Genomic DNA, 15,119 nt, shown 5'->3' on the forward strand with positions numbered 1-15,119 from the left:
CATTTAAAAAAATGCTTATGTTTTTTTGATTTATAAAATTAATGTGCAATATATATGCATTCACAGCTAACTTCGTGTTTAAATACCTTCTGTTTCAACTTATACTGCACATTCAATTATTTTTTACTAGCTCAAAGATCACAAAGCTATCTGAAACCCCGTGTTTGCTTTGTTTATGTTTGTGCTTTTAAAACGCGTTTCTAAAGAGTAAAACAATTTTAAATCAATGGTAATTTAAATAAATAAAAATAATAAACTAAAAATTAAAATCAATAGATAAAATTTCTTTTTCGTGCAAATCCATAAAAAGTTTGATATTAAAATTATATTTGATTTTAAAATTATATTATACGATTATATTATAAAATTATATTATAATATTCTTCCGAATTTAAAAATAAATTAATATCCATAACTTTCAAAATTAAAAATAATTAAATAAATAACAACAATTTTGCAAAAACATTAAAGAACATAAGAATATTATTCAATAAAATTTTAGGTTACTTTGAATTTTCGATTTCCTAGAAATGTACTTTTAAATCGTTACTTTTTTTGTTTAGTACTTGTACTTTTACTTGTACTTTTTACTCGTTACTTTTTAAAATAAGAACTTTTTACTTTTTACTCGTTACTTTTTTTAAAAATACTTGTACTTTTACTCGTTACTTTTTAAGAGTAACGTTGCCATATGTGGTGATGGGTGCAAATACCAAATAAGGTATCACCATAAGTAATTTTTACTCTACTGAACAGATTTTAATACATAAAGTTCTGATTTATGGATTAAAATTTTTAGTGGTGATACATTGTTTGTTGACTGTACACATCACTCAATTAATTCATCATCAACTATCATTAAACCACTACTGCGTGAAGGTGTTATAGCACATTTGCACTATATTATTCGGTTTGAATAACTCTAAAATTTTAGTGCAAGGAAAGGGAACCAAAATTTCGACCGCTTATATCAGTAAGCAATTGGTAATCATTTAACGATTAAGATAGCAGCATTACGTGTTAAAATCTGGTCAATAGATTAATAATTATATTAAGTTCGATACCTATTTTGCTAAGTGTACTAATCACCCTACCATGACCAAGCCCCTAACTTTAATTTTAGGGAATTATCTTTTAATGGCCATGGTAGGAAATACACGTAAGTAAGACCCTGGTCAAACGACGTGATCAGCGCCTTATCTGGTGCCCCTTTCTCCACTCCACAACATACAAGAGGACTTTCAGCTTTGACAGATTAACGTGCACCTTGCTACGTATACATGCGGCTATTTTGTTGGCCGCCATGATTGAACTTATTACCTCCAGGTCTCCAACACTGTGCATTGAACTGTGCTGTGCTGTAACAGTACATTAAGCTAAACGATATATTATCTACAAGTAGTTCATAAATATGAATTTCTTAATAAAATCTTCGTTTTATTTACAGTTTACCATGAGCCGTGATGGCTCTGGGGATAGAGCGCTCGTCTTCCAATGCGGCGAACCGGGTTCGAATCCCAGTCGATACGAATTCCGCATACGGCTTGCACCGACCAGAGTGCTGACCTCAGTGATATCCTCAGTGGTAGACGGATCACGGGTTATAGTCAGGTTAACCGTGGGAGGTTCTCGTGGTCTTCCTCTGCATGTAACGCAAATGCGATTTAGCTCCATCAAAAAGTCCTCCACGAAGGCAAAATTTTCTCCTAATTCTCGATCCAGGAGTTCCTTTGTACCTATAGTTTACCATCTATCCAACTGCAACAGGCTTAACCAAATTTTATAAGTTGAGCAGAGGAAAAAAACAGCATTAACTACAAGCGCTTCTAGCTCACAGATGAATAAAGATAAACGATTCAAACTCAAGGATAAATATGAAAAGAAAAAAAAATTTAAATCTAAAATAACTAAGAATCTAACTCATCTCATTACTTTTCGACATTTCTTAAAAAAACACAGTATATAGTGATGTTTTCTAAATATATTGAATAGATATATTAAAACTTTTTAACACGAGGCATTTAGAAGGAATAAACTTTTTGCTTAGCATCATTACAACATCCATCCATCTAGCATCACACATCTAAATTCTTCTTCAACTTAAAGTCTCAAACTGAGCCAGGCAAAAAAAGGAACTCTTAAACTATAAAAGCTTCTAACTAAATTAAGATCAAAGATGTTTTTAACTCCAGCTAAATATGAAAGAAGAGAGTTAAAGGTAGGGGTCAAAAATTGCAACAATCTGATTCAACGAAAGCGAACCCTGTGATTTAACACCTTCAAAACATACTTTCAACATATCATTACATTAACCATACCTCTTTTAAGACGTGCCCATAATTACAGCCGTTTTGAAATATTTGTTTAATACTTCTCTTTGGCGAAGAACAGGTGCTGGTTTTCCCTACTCAGGGAGAAATTATCATCAAGCATTTTCCCTCATCAGGGTTTAGAAAGTTCCTTTTCTCTTTTGGGGTTATTTGAGTTGAGAAAGTTTTACGATCGGCACTAAGTTAAAAATGAAGGAGCATTTTGTTAGTAGTTTGACAGAAATTGCGAAGAATGCGTTCGAAATTGCAGCGACGTTCAATCATTTTTGAGTGGATAAATAAGTTTCGAAATTGTTTTTATGTATTTGCGTTCTCGGCATCATTAATTGTAAACAATGATTTAAATTTTACATCAAGAATATTGCATTGAGAAAAGAAAATGAATGGTAAAGAAATTTACATTAAGGAAAAATTGCATTTTTACATAAAGGGAGTAAAAGGAAAATGAATCAATTTTTATCATGTTTTTTTAAAATAAACTGTTAAAAGAATTGCTTCGTGTTAAACCATAAAATCGTGCAAATTTGCTGCATTTTCTTTTTTTTTTTTTTTTTTTTTTTTTTTATTTTTTTACAAGTTAGTTAAACAAGTTAGATCATCATAATCGTAATTCATGGAGGAAACCTTATTATGGTGAGCAAAACATTTTATTTTGGTGCTTGTTAAATCATTATTTCGAATTGAATAATGTTAAGACTAATAATGATAAACAGAAAGAAAAAAAAAAGAACTATAACTTATAGAAAACTTATAGTACTTATAGTAACTTATAAAAGAGAAAGCCTCGAATAAAAGCTTCGTAAGAAAGAGCACTGGAGAAAAGCATCTTATTAAGTAATCATATTAATTTAACAACAGCTTCGATTCGAGCTTTTGAGACAAAGCTTAACGTAACTAAATATTTTTTTGAATGAAATTAGACGAAGGGGGCACACGTGGAAGTTCATTGACAAGGGGCATGAAACTTTTTGAGTCTATCTAACCATTTATGTTATTAATTTTAATCTATCTTTATTATTTTATGACTTATTAAACATCAAAATGGGTCCGGGACTTTATAAACACTCTGTATAAGGCTTACTTAAAGTTTACGGAAAGGAACTATACCCACTTCATACTTATAAGAAAATGATCAGGACTCGCAAGTAAAACAATTCTGAAACTGTTCTGAATTTCAATAATTGCATTTATTGTATTGCAATATAATAATAATATACAAATAATACTTTCTAACTGCCTAATTTTTCAAAGAAAAAAGGTATTAAATTTAAATAATTTATCATTTTTGTTTAGATTTTTAACTTGTCAAACGATTAAACTTCTGAGACACCATTATCAAATGATTTAAAGGTAAATTATTTAAAATAATACTATTATATATGATAGAATTGCATTAAAAGCTTATAAAGTAATTAAATTCATTTCATTCAGCTTCAAATTAAACTTTGAATATTAATTCATTATTTAAAAAATATCTAATTTTAAAAAAAAATAATATCTTCGAATAATTATTTAATCACATTAAGTTTGGGTTTAGCGTCCTAAATTAAGTCGGACATAAAATTTCTATAGTAGTTTATGAGGTGCTTTTTTAAAGGTGTGTTTTTTTGTGATTCATCACGAACAAAGATGTTTGTGGCGCAATGAAGAAACATTTTGGTATTAGAAACTGTAACATTCAATAATTTTGGTTGCATACATAGGTTTTAAAAAAAAAATTTTGTTTTAATTTTTCTGCCTTTCGGCTCTCAGCAGCATTGATTAAATTTTAAATCAGAAATACAAAAATAACAATGATTAATAACGATATGATGATTAATAACGATACAAAAATAACAATGATAAAAATAACAATGAAAATAAAAAATAATGATGATTAAATTTTAAATCAGAAATACAAAAATAACAATGATTAATTACGATATAATGATTTATAACGATGCAAAAATAACAATGATAAAAAATAACATTGAGAATCAAAAGTAACAATGATTAAATTTTAAATCAGAAATATTTCCTTAAGGACACAAAATGAAAACGAATCAATTTTCATTATCGCTTATAAACGTACTGTTAAAATAATTGCTTCATGACGCATTACAAAATCTTACAAACTTGCTGTTTCCTTTTTTTATGGATAAAGTTTGATAATAATCTAAATTTATAAAGGAAACTAAATTATAGTGCTTGATTGAACCTAATTTAAAATTTTATTTTTGTGTAGGTTGAATCACTATTCTGAATAAGGGTGTTTGTGTTCAACGCCAGTTATGAAATTAAGACCTAAATTGCTCAAACTCTAAGTAGGATTGTTGATTAGGTTCTGATTTGGTTCTTGTTATTCTTGATTAGGTTCTTGTTATTGGTTAGGTTCTGATGAAAATGGGAGTAAAATTTCTACTCTTCATCTATTGTTTCAGCTAATGCTATAGCTCATAGTAGAAAAATATTTATTGAAGAGCAAAATAGAAATTGCACAGAATATTGCGCAATCAAGATCCTTAAAATATATATTTTTATCAACCATGTCAAAAATGAAAACTCTATTGAAACTCGCAGCCGAATCAATAGGGGGGGGGGGAGAGTCAAATATTACATCAGTCCACTGCTTTGCTGATAAGGAAGAAGAAAGGGTATGGGCAGTGCCTTAAGCCACTGGAATCTTCTTATTTATATTTTCTTAAATGATAAAAATAATGCGACAAAAAAAAATTAGAAAACACACTAGGAAAAATTTTAAATTTGCAATGAAAATTATATTTGGGGAATGAAAAAATAGGAAAAATTTCATCAAGTAGCTTCAGAGGTCAAGCGTTTTAACCGCGTCATGAAAACACAAAAAAAATTAAAGAATATTCTTTGTAAAACAAATTATAGCATCAATTTGGTTTCAGGGAAAGTTGCATCGTTTATCTGAATTTAATACTAAAATTTGATTACTCTACTAAGCGGTAAGAAAAAAAAAAAAAAAACATGGTTTTGCTATATTACAAAGGTTTCTAAATGGCTTTTTTTTTCTTTTTCTTTTCTTGTTAAAGGAAGAAGGGGTTCGAAATATCAAAATCAGATATTTCTCAGATCTACTGATCACTTTCAACTTTTGTTTTTTCTTGGCAGTCAAACAGGGCTTGATAGTTTTTTAGTCATGTATTTACAACCCTTATTGAACCTTGTTTACCTAATTTAACTGTGTTTGTTTGTTGCTTGTTACAGAGTATTTTAAAAATATTTATTAAGGTTGGTCAATACGCAATACCCTTTATGTATGATTTCCACCTTGGCGAACAAAGATTTCCCTCTTTGGCCAAGATTTCCACCATACTTTTTGATTTATTCCCCTCTTACAAGTCGTTAAATGTTTTAGTGATTTTGCGTCACATTTAACGAAAAGGAGGTTGATTTAACACTAGTTTTTCTCGAAATAAAACTGCTTGTCTTAAAACTTAGTTAAATAGTTACCTTTTCCTTTAAGCTGGGTTTTAAGTGTAATTGAATAGGTTGTTTATCGCCAGTGAATTTATCCTTAACTCGGAAGACCCATTACGAAATATCTCTGTCTAAATATTTAACAAAAGAGATTTCTAATTTTTCGAAATTTGACTGATAGTTTTAGAGCAAAAAAATATGAACATTAAAAGATTAAAGGCCATATATTCCTTGTCTGAATATTTCGTTTATCACCAGTGATAATATGTGTAAAATTTTTTAATTTAATTGTTATTTATAATGCATGTTTTTTTTCATGGACTTCTATACAAAACCATCGGGGTACTGAGGGAGTTATTTTAAGCATTTGCTTCTCCCTCAATTAGAAATGGTTTTGTTCTTATGGCTACCGGGGCCGGTACCCCCTGAAGACGTCGGCTTCGGTGGTCATATTTTCATTTTTATTTCCTTCATTTTCTTTTTCTTTATTGCTACTTTTTTCTAAAATTTCTGCTGCTCTTTAGCGCATTTTTTCATAGAAGTTTTTTCTATTTAGAATTAAAAATATTTGTGTTTTCTTTTAGTATTAATTTAATTGCTGTCATCATAATTTTTCCCATTTTTTTCATTCTTTATTAAAAGCTGTAACGATCAAGAGCATTGAAAAAAAAATCTTTTTATTTAACTAAGACAAAGTAAGAAAAAAACACGACCGTAATTCGTTTTCAATTCAAATCATCATAGAATACGACTTTGTTCATTATAAATTCTTATAATTCGACTGAATAAATGTTCTAGTCGAATTAGTTCACTAGCATACATAACTTCTAGGAAGTTCGATTTCTGTCTCAATTATTTTAGCAGAGCTATTATCGTAATTTTCTCAAGTGCAAGGAAGAATTTATCACTCCTCTTCTGCCCTCAAAGAATCATCCGACCAGAGTAATATTTCATCGATTTTTTGGCCTTATTACTATCCCATCTTCTCGATGAAATTAATAATCGTCGACCATGCGCGATCAGAATTCTTTATGAGCAAGCAACTGAAGCACACATTGTCTATGGAAGACCATGAATCTTCATTCCGATTGGTAAGGGCAAAACGCAAACGATTCCCCTCTTCCATTTGAAATTTTCCCTTCGCTGATTTTGAAATTCCCTTTCTCCAAAATCCGCATATTAATGATCGCCAACTTATGAGAATTCAGAACAGGTGCTGAAGGAAAGCACGCTCTTGGCGAATTTGAGTAACATCAGTAGGCGTGTTATATCTTGCGCGATCTTTTAAAACTTTAAAAGGCGCCTTTTATAAGCATCAAGGCGTAATTATCAGCACTCGTGAGTTTAAGTAATGGGACATTGCCTTAAAATGCTGATGCGTGAGTTATATGATAACCTGCTTAAAGTGTTTTTGTGGTAGGGGAAAATTATTCCCTGAAATTAAAGATAACTTTATAAAACAACTTTAGAAATTATAAGTTTGAAGGAATCATAGATAGGCATTTAAACAGGAATGTAATTATTAACGAATTTAGACTTGTATATGACTGTTATATTATATGCTTAAACTTGTATGTAACTTGTATATATAAACTTGTTGTTTAAACTTGTATATGTTATTATGAATGGATTTTTTTTTGAAAAATACTACAACATTGTAAGACATACCTAAAGGTACGAAAGGAATTGAAATTTTACATATAGAGCTGAGAATATGAAGATTATATCTGACATTTTCGTGAATTCTCAGACGTAGTGAATATCCAAAGAGTAAAATATTGCAAGCTAATTGGAAGATCAGTCTTTTCGCAAATCTCTTTCAATTTAAAAAGCGCCAGCGTTATTAAGAAAGTCTCAAATATTTTCTTATCAACTTCGTTATTTTTTAGGCACTTCACAATCAGCCCATGTGCTTTTACGTTTTTTTAGAAAATAAAGAAAATTACTCAATCAACCTGAATTTGATTCTACTTATTGTGATGAGCCTACAAGGCTCAATGCAAATAGTTCAATCATAAATGCAAATGGCTCGATCATCTACATTAGGCTAATCGAACTGTAGATGATATATTTAAGTGAGTTCATTGAAATAATCATAAAAACTGTTAGGCTGATTAGAAAAGCTGATTATTTTCAATTAACCTGGCACATAACAAAATGACATCATTGGTTTGCAAGAGCCGGATTTTTCAACTGGCATCCGAGAGTCGCGGTGGCTTAGGAGGTAGAGCACTAGTCTTCAAATGAGGTGATCCGCGTTCGAATCCCAGCAATGGCTTGTCGATACGTATTCCGTACGTGGGTCGCACCGATCACAATGCTGACATATAATATCCTCAGTGGTAGACGGAGTCCCCTTGATGTCAGGCTAACCTTAGCAGGTTTTCATCGTTTTCCTCTATATGTAACGCAAATGCGGGTTAATTCCATCAAAGAGTCCTCCACGAAGGCCAATTTCTTCAAATACTTGATCCACGAGCACCCTTGTCTTCTGGATTGGGTTCAAAATTACAAGTCTACGAAGTTGAACATTAGTAGTCGTAAACATAAATTTGAATCAGCTGTTCAATGACGGTTATAAAATAAAATAAAATTAGTATTTGACCAATACTTTGACAAGGGGAATGAGAAATTTAAGTCACGAAATTGTTTAATTTTTCACACTCATTTAAACTGTTTGAGACACTGTATTCATAATTTTGGCATTTTAATTTGCTGCCAAAAGAGAGGCAAATTTTTGACAAATAAATTTGCAATCTTCTTTTACACGAAAAATATTGCAAGACTGTCTCTTAATACCTTCATGCACTTAGTACCTTCATTCATTAAAGATTGTGTAAAATATGCTAAATAGTAAAATAAGACTAAAATAAGATATTTCCCGGAGATATTTCAGAAATATCAATTGAAACCTTCCTTCGCTAATTTTTTCAATTCATCTTAGCTAGAAGATTCTGAAGATTCTATCTGAAACAAAAAGAAATTATCTCACAATTTAAGTAATATTGTATGTCCCATGTATACCATAATAATTTCGAGCTAAAAAGTCACTCAGATCCTCCTTTCTTCCAAAACGTCTGTGTTAACCGGAAATTTAGATTCACAGCGAAAAAAGGAAACCATTAAGACGATGAAAGTTTGCAGAGATCGATCATGAAAAGGAATGTATGAGTAAACTCCTTATTTCAGTATTTCTTCAATCAAACAAGTTAAGTCTATACTGTAAAAGATGAATTCCGACAACGACGCTAATTTTCCTACCCACTAAATACACTGCTGGACAATTGCTAAGGACGGATCACAAATTGCAATGTAGCATAACATTAAGCGAGACATGAGGCCTAGTAAGATAAAATATAGTTGCCACTCTGTTCAAACATTAGAATAAAGAATATTCATTGTTCTGGAAAGTACAAAAACTATGAAACATCTGAAAGGAAAAAAATTTTCATTTGATGGTGCGTACGGAAAAATGGAACAATGTATCTAAATGTCAGCAGGCAACTTGAAGAAAGGTGTCAGTACGGAATATGTCCACCGTGGAGTGTGATGCAACATTCTACACGTCGTATCATACTTTGCACAACATTATCCAGCAGCTGTTGAGGCAATTTATCCCATTCTTCTGTCAGTACACGGATGAGGGTGTTCTTGTTTGTCGGAGGATAGTTTCGATCAGCAAGTTGCCTCCACAAAGCATCCCAAACATTTTCAATGGGGTTTAGATCTGGAGAACGTGATGGCCATACGAGGCGGTGAATACCCTCGCTGTCTAGACAATCCTGAACAGCGAGTGTTTGATGACATGTTGTGTTGTCGTCCATAAAAACAAATTTATCACAGACAGCACCACGGAAAAGACGAACATGAGGAAGTAGAACTTCATCAATGTATCGTTGGCCCGTCATAGTCCCATTCGCAACCACGTGTAGGCGCGCGCGGCCATTGATCATGATGCCGGCCCACACCATGACACTGCATGTCGGATATCGGTCCCTTTCCTGGATATTTTCTGGACGATAACCAGTACCACTCTCGCGCCAGATCAGTTGGCGTCTACAATCCGATGACAGACTGAACCTACTCTCATCTGGGATTAGTACGCATGCCCAGTCCTGTTCAGTCCAATTGTGATGCTCACGACACCATTGCAAACGGGCAGTACGATGCTGGCTGGTCAATGGGACACACACAACAGGTCTGCGGGCGTATAGTCCTCCTCTCCTCAAACGTCTAGCAACAGTTTTTCGGGAGATCGGCTTTCCTGTGGCAGCAAGAAACTGATTTGCCACCTGCTGAGCTGAGGTGCTCCTGTTCCTTTTTACTGATAGGAGGATGTATCTGTCTTTTGCAGGCGTCATACTTCTAACACGACCTCCCCCGTGCCGCCTACTACACATTCCAGTAGTTTTAAATGATTTCCACAGCCGTGAAACAACGCTGTGAGCGATGTCGAACTCCCTGGCAACATCTGTTATTCTTCGCCCTTCTTCGATCTTTTCAATAATTCGGCCACGCTTAAAATCATCTAAATGATATCGGGAAGACATGCCGAAAATTTCAAGTTCGTCAACTAAATCTTTCCTGTAAAACTTTGACTTGAAACAACAATTCTCCACACGCGTCAAAACCTTTAAAGCTCTTATCAACGCTATCACGTGATGAGCAGACGTGGAAAAAAATTTTGCATACTGATACCTCTTCTTACTATATCCCGCACTTATTCTAATTTTCCACATTTTGCTTCCTTTCATTTTGTGGTTGCTATGGATGATAGTGTTATCCGTCCTTAGCAATTGTCCAGCAGTGTATTAGTAATCAACTACTTTACCAAATTTAATATAAAGAGAAAACAAAAACCTCAAAACATTTCTTTTTTATTTTATTTTATTACCGTCTTTGAACAGCAGACCCAATTTTTGGGTTTGCGACTACTGATGTTTAACTCCATAGACTCCTAATTTCAATCCCAATCCAGAAGCCGAAGGAACTCCTGGATCAAGTATTGGTAGAAATTTAGCCTTCGTGTAGGACTTTTTTTGATGGAACTAACCCGCATTTGCGCAACGTGGAGAGGAAGACCGTGAGAACATCCCACAGTTAACCTGACGGCAAAGGAACTCTAACCCATGATGCGTCTGCCACTGAGGATGTTTCACGGCATCACTATAGTCGGTGCAAGACGGATGCGCATTCGTATCGACCATCCTTCACTGGGATTCGAATTCGGCTCTCCTCATTGGAAGGCGAACGCTTTATCGCCTGAGCCATCGAGGCTCAAAACATTTCATTTGCAAACTTTTGGATAATTGTACGAGTTTTGAGCATATTCATAATATCTTTTCTTGCGCAAAAATTTCCCCTATTAAGATTCGCACAATTTTGTCCTCTCACGAATTTATGATAGAAAACCTTATGCGTGTAATCACCGTACGTCTTCCTATCCTTCATACTTGCAAGATTTTGTACTCGTAGGAATCTGCCCTCACTATATCTTATCTAAGGAAGATAATGACCTTCTAAGATTCAATTAATGCAAGTTCATGAGAGGATTTTGTCAGTACTTATTTGAGATTTTGTCTGCACCTATTGTTTTTTCACAACATTATTTTTTCACAATCCACGCAAGATTCTTTATTCTTTAGATTCACTTAATAACAGATCTGTCAACACAAGATTTTTGTCATGACAAGATTCTATCTTGTCTTAGCTAGATTCTGCCTTCGTCTATCCTTTCTTTGCACATCATAGCCAACGCGAGATTCTGTACACACACGATTCTACCGATAAAGATTTTGTCATGGTAAAATTTTTATCACTGAAAGATTCTGCCTGATTTTTTCCTCGCAATATCTTAATATACGCTATACATCGAAAGATATCGCTAGATAGACTTGAAAGAGTCCGTGAATAAAAATTCTTTCACAGAGAAATTTTTATTATTAGAAGATTCTGTCTTGTCTTCGCTAGATTCTGTACTTGCCAATTTTTTCCTCACAATATAGAAACTGGCGCAAAATTCTACACTCGTAAGAATCTGTGAACTCAAGATTTTTATCAAAGAAACATTTATATGCTAGATTTTGTCCTCGTTAGATTCCGCTTTCCTAATAGTGAGACCTCGATATAAGGTCACCCTAAGGGACATCGCAAAAGTGACCTTATAAGCGGGGTGACCTTTTAACCGATTCATTAGCAGTTCATAACTAAGCACATAAATAGTACACATTATGATTTTTTAAAAATGGTTATACAAACGAAAATGATCGGCCATAAATTAAATATTTAAGTCAATAAATTTTAACAGAATTAGTAAAGAATTAAAGAAAGATAGATTTTTAAAAAACTTTTAATTTAAAATAAAGTTGTTTACAAATTTCCTCAAAGTGTACATACACACATTACATCTTATCTTATTTAAAATAATCATTTATGCAGGTCTGTCTCGCTTCTGGCTTCATTTTTCGAACAATGATTTCTAGATTTTGTAACTTCTCAAAATATTACTCAGCTCCCTCATGGTTTGTAAAAAAAATTCGTATGACATTGAAGGCTTCCACTTGGGTTACAGCTACAGTCTCAGGATCACTGTCATTGTCCTCACTGTCCACAACTTGTGAAACAATATCAGAAATTGCAGTTTGTTCGTTGGCTGCAACATTTTCCTAAAACTCGAGAGGGGTAATTGCCTTGTAAGGAAGTTAAATAGGCTTTTGTTAGAAAAAAGCTTCCCTCACCTCAGATAAAAATGACCTTATAAGCGATAACGATTTTTAAAACTTGACCATATATCCGATAATCTATAACAAAGAATTCCTATTCAGTGAGCCGGGACTTTGGAAAAGTGACCTTATATGCGGGGTGACCTTATATGCGGATGACCTTATACCGAGGTCTAACTGCTATTCTTGAAAGCTCCTATTTTTTTAAAGCTATTTTTCGAAAACTCCATCGTGATATGAAATAATGCTTTTTTGCGAATAATATAAAATTTTTATAACTGCTGTGAGTTTGCAAATCATGACTATTAGGTCAAGTTTACCCTATCTACAGACAGCGCCCTCTATGTTTATTTTGAAAATGGCGCAAAACGTCGATATGTAAATAAGTCACAGTTTTGTGAAAATGAAAAGCGTTTGTGGTCTAATTTTCAATATTTAAAAACTTACTCCACTGCTGCATTACTTGGGCTCATAAAAATTTGCAAAAACGAGAATAAGGCAGTGATTTTGATAATTTTCATTTAGGGGCGGAAAATGTCGCCAAATTAGGAATTTTTAAAAAGGTATAATAACTTTTAAAATATTTAAGTCAACTGTCTTCTCTAGAGTCCAGATAATTCTTCGCGCAAGATTGTATATATAGTTTAAAATCATCACATTGCTTCAAGTGTAAGGCACTTAAGCTATATGGTTTTATTTTCCTTGGTGACAGAGCTTCGAAAAACAGCTCTAAAATAACCTCGAAAGACTTCCTCTTCGAAAGATTTCATTTCGGTGAAATTTTGTCCCCGAAAAATTGTCACTATGCGAGACCCTTTTTTGGACTTATATCAGATAAGAAAGTAGTCTAACTAATTTTTGTTGTTTTAGTAAGATTTTTGATTAGATAAAGATAGTTGTTCCATTTATTTTAATTTATCTCTTAAATCTGCTTCAATTTATCCCTTAAATCAGCTAAAACTAAATTAATAAATTGAAAAAAATCTCCTAAATTTAAAGAAAATCAATTTTTTTTTAAAAATGAAAATGATAAATGGGGCTACAATATTGTTTTAAAACTAAAAATGGAGCAGTTTTTCCAATCAAAATAATTTTTATTATAACATTAACTTACAAAACGATGAATTAATTAAATTAGCTTCAAGAACGAAAAAAAATTGAAAGATCTATCAGGAACTATAAACTAATTATTTTTAATACCTATTTTACTGTCATAAATTTTTATAGTAGCTATTTAATGCTTGAATGGTTAAATGATATGACAATTATGTTGTGTTCAAACAACTATGACAAGAAACTGCATTTCAGATACAACAGGTATAAAAATATTTGTACATTGTTCCAACTTATCAATTTTTCAATTGCTACCAAGAAATATTGCATTATTAAACATGTAACGTGTTATTCTATAAATTATGTCTACAACAGTCAATGATGATTCATTATCTCTGATTGCAATATCAATGTATCCACCGCCTAACAGCTCTTTCCTTGTAATTAATCATCATTTGATGAATGATCCTTTTAAGAGTTGTTCATCATTATTTGATAACTCCGTTTTCTCTTTTTTTCATTTTTAATTTCTTGAATTATTCATTTGTGGATTGCTAGAATGAAATGATTATACATTTCCATCAATTTGAAAAGTAAAAAATAGAAAAATCTTTAAGAAATTAATGATTTTACGAATTGTTTTTGTCTTTAATTTTTTTGTCTGATTTTAAGAATCCGCCTTGGTTTTTGACTTGCTGTTTTATATTGAATATTTTCACTTACTGAAGCTCTTTGAAATAAATTGAATGGCATTTCCTAGTAAATGTAAAATGAATTAATTAACATCGCAGGAATCATATATCGTAGTAATTCGATACCCACTGTCAATCATGGCTTTTGATAATTTGTTGTCTACTAGAACTTCAACAAATTGTAGAGGATTAATTCCTGAGTCAGTTTTTCCTTTCAATAATTCAGAGCGAATCTTGCATATTAAAAGTTAGTTTACACTCGATTATCCATCATCCATTATATCGTTCTGAACATTGTTTTTCGAAATGGGGTCGCTACAAAGATAACAAACCTTAAGAATTCTTTAAGCATTTCTTATTTTTGAAAGCTTCTAAATTTTTGTTGTCTAGGATATGTGGGAGTATATTACGAATCTGTTTCTGTTCAAAATTTAATTTTCCGTATCTTTATTGAAATCTTTTGATTTTGTTTTCCTATTTGCTCTAATCCAATTTGTTGGAAAAATCATTCGGGATTTTAAAACTCGACCCACACATCGATGAAATGTTTTTCTTTCTTTTTTTCTTCATTTTATTTCAAACGGAATTTTTTGCTTGCTTTGATCGGTAATCATTAAATCGCAAAGCTGTTCGAAAGTTATTATTTCTAATCAGTTTATTCGTTGAATTAATTACTCAGTTCGTAAGAAAAATCAAGCCAATTTGTCTTAGGTTTTTTTTCTGATGTTTAGTAAAAAACTGTCTGAATTCCTCGGTCGGCATTTTGAATCTCTTTAACAAGAGTACTTTTACTTTACTGTAATTTTTAGTAATTTCTTCTTCTGCTGCTGTAACTTGGGCAACATCATATGGCAGTAATTCCAGTAAATGTTATACAAACAATTCTTTTTTTTTTT

This window comes from Parasteatoda tepidariorum, chromosome 6 (assembly GCF_043381705.1).
Source record: "Parasteatoda tepidariorum isolate YZ-2023 chromosome 6, CAS_Ptep_4.0, whole genome shotgun sequence".
Classification (NCBI taxonomy): Eukaryota; Metazoa; Arthropoda; class Arachnida; order Araneae; family Theridiidae; genus Parasteatoda; species Parasteatoda tepidariorum.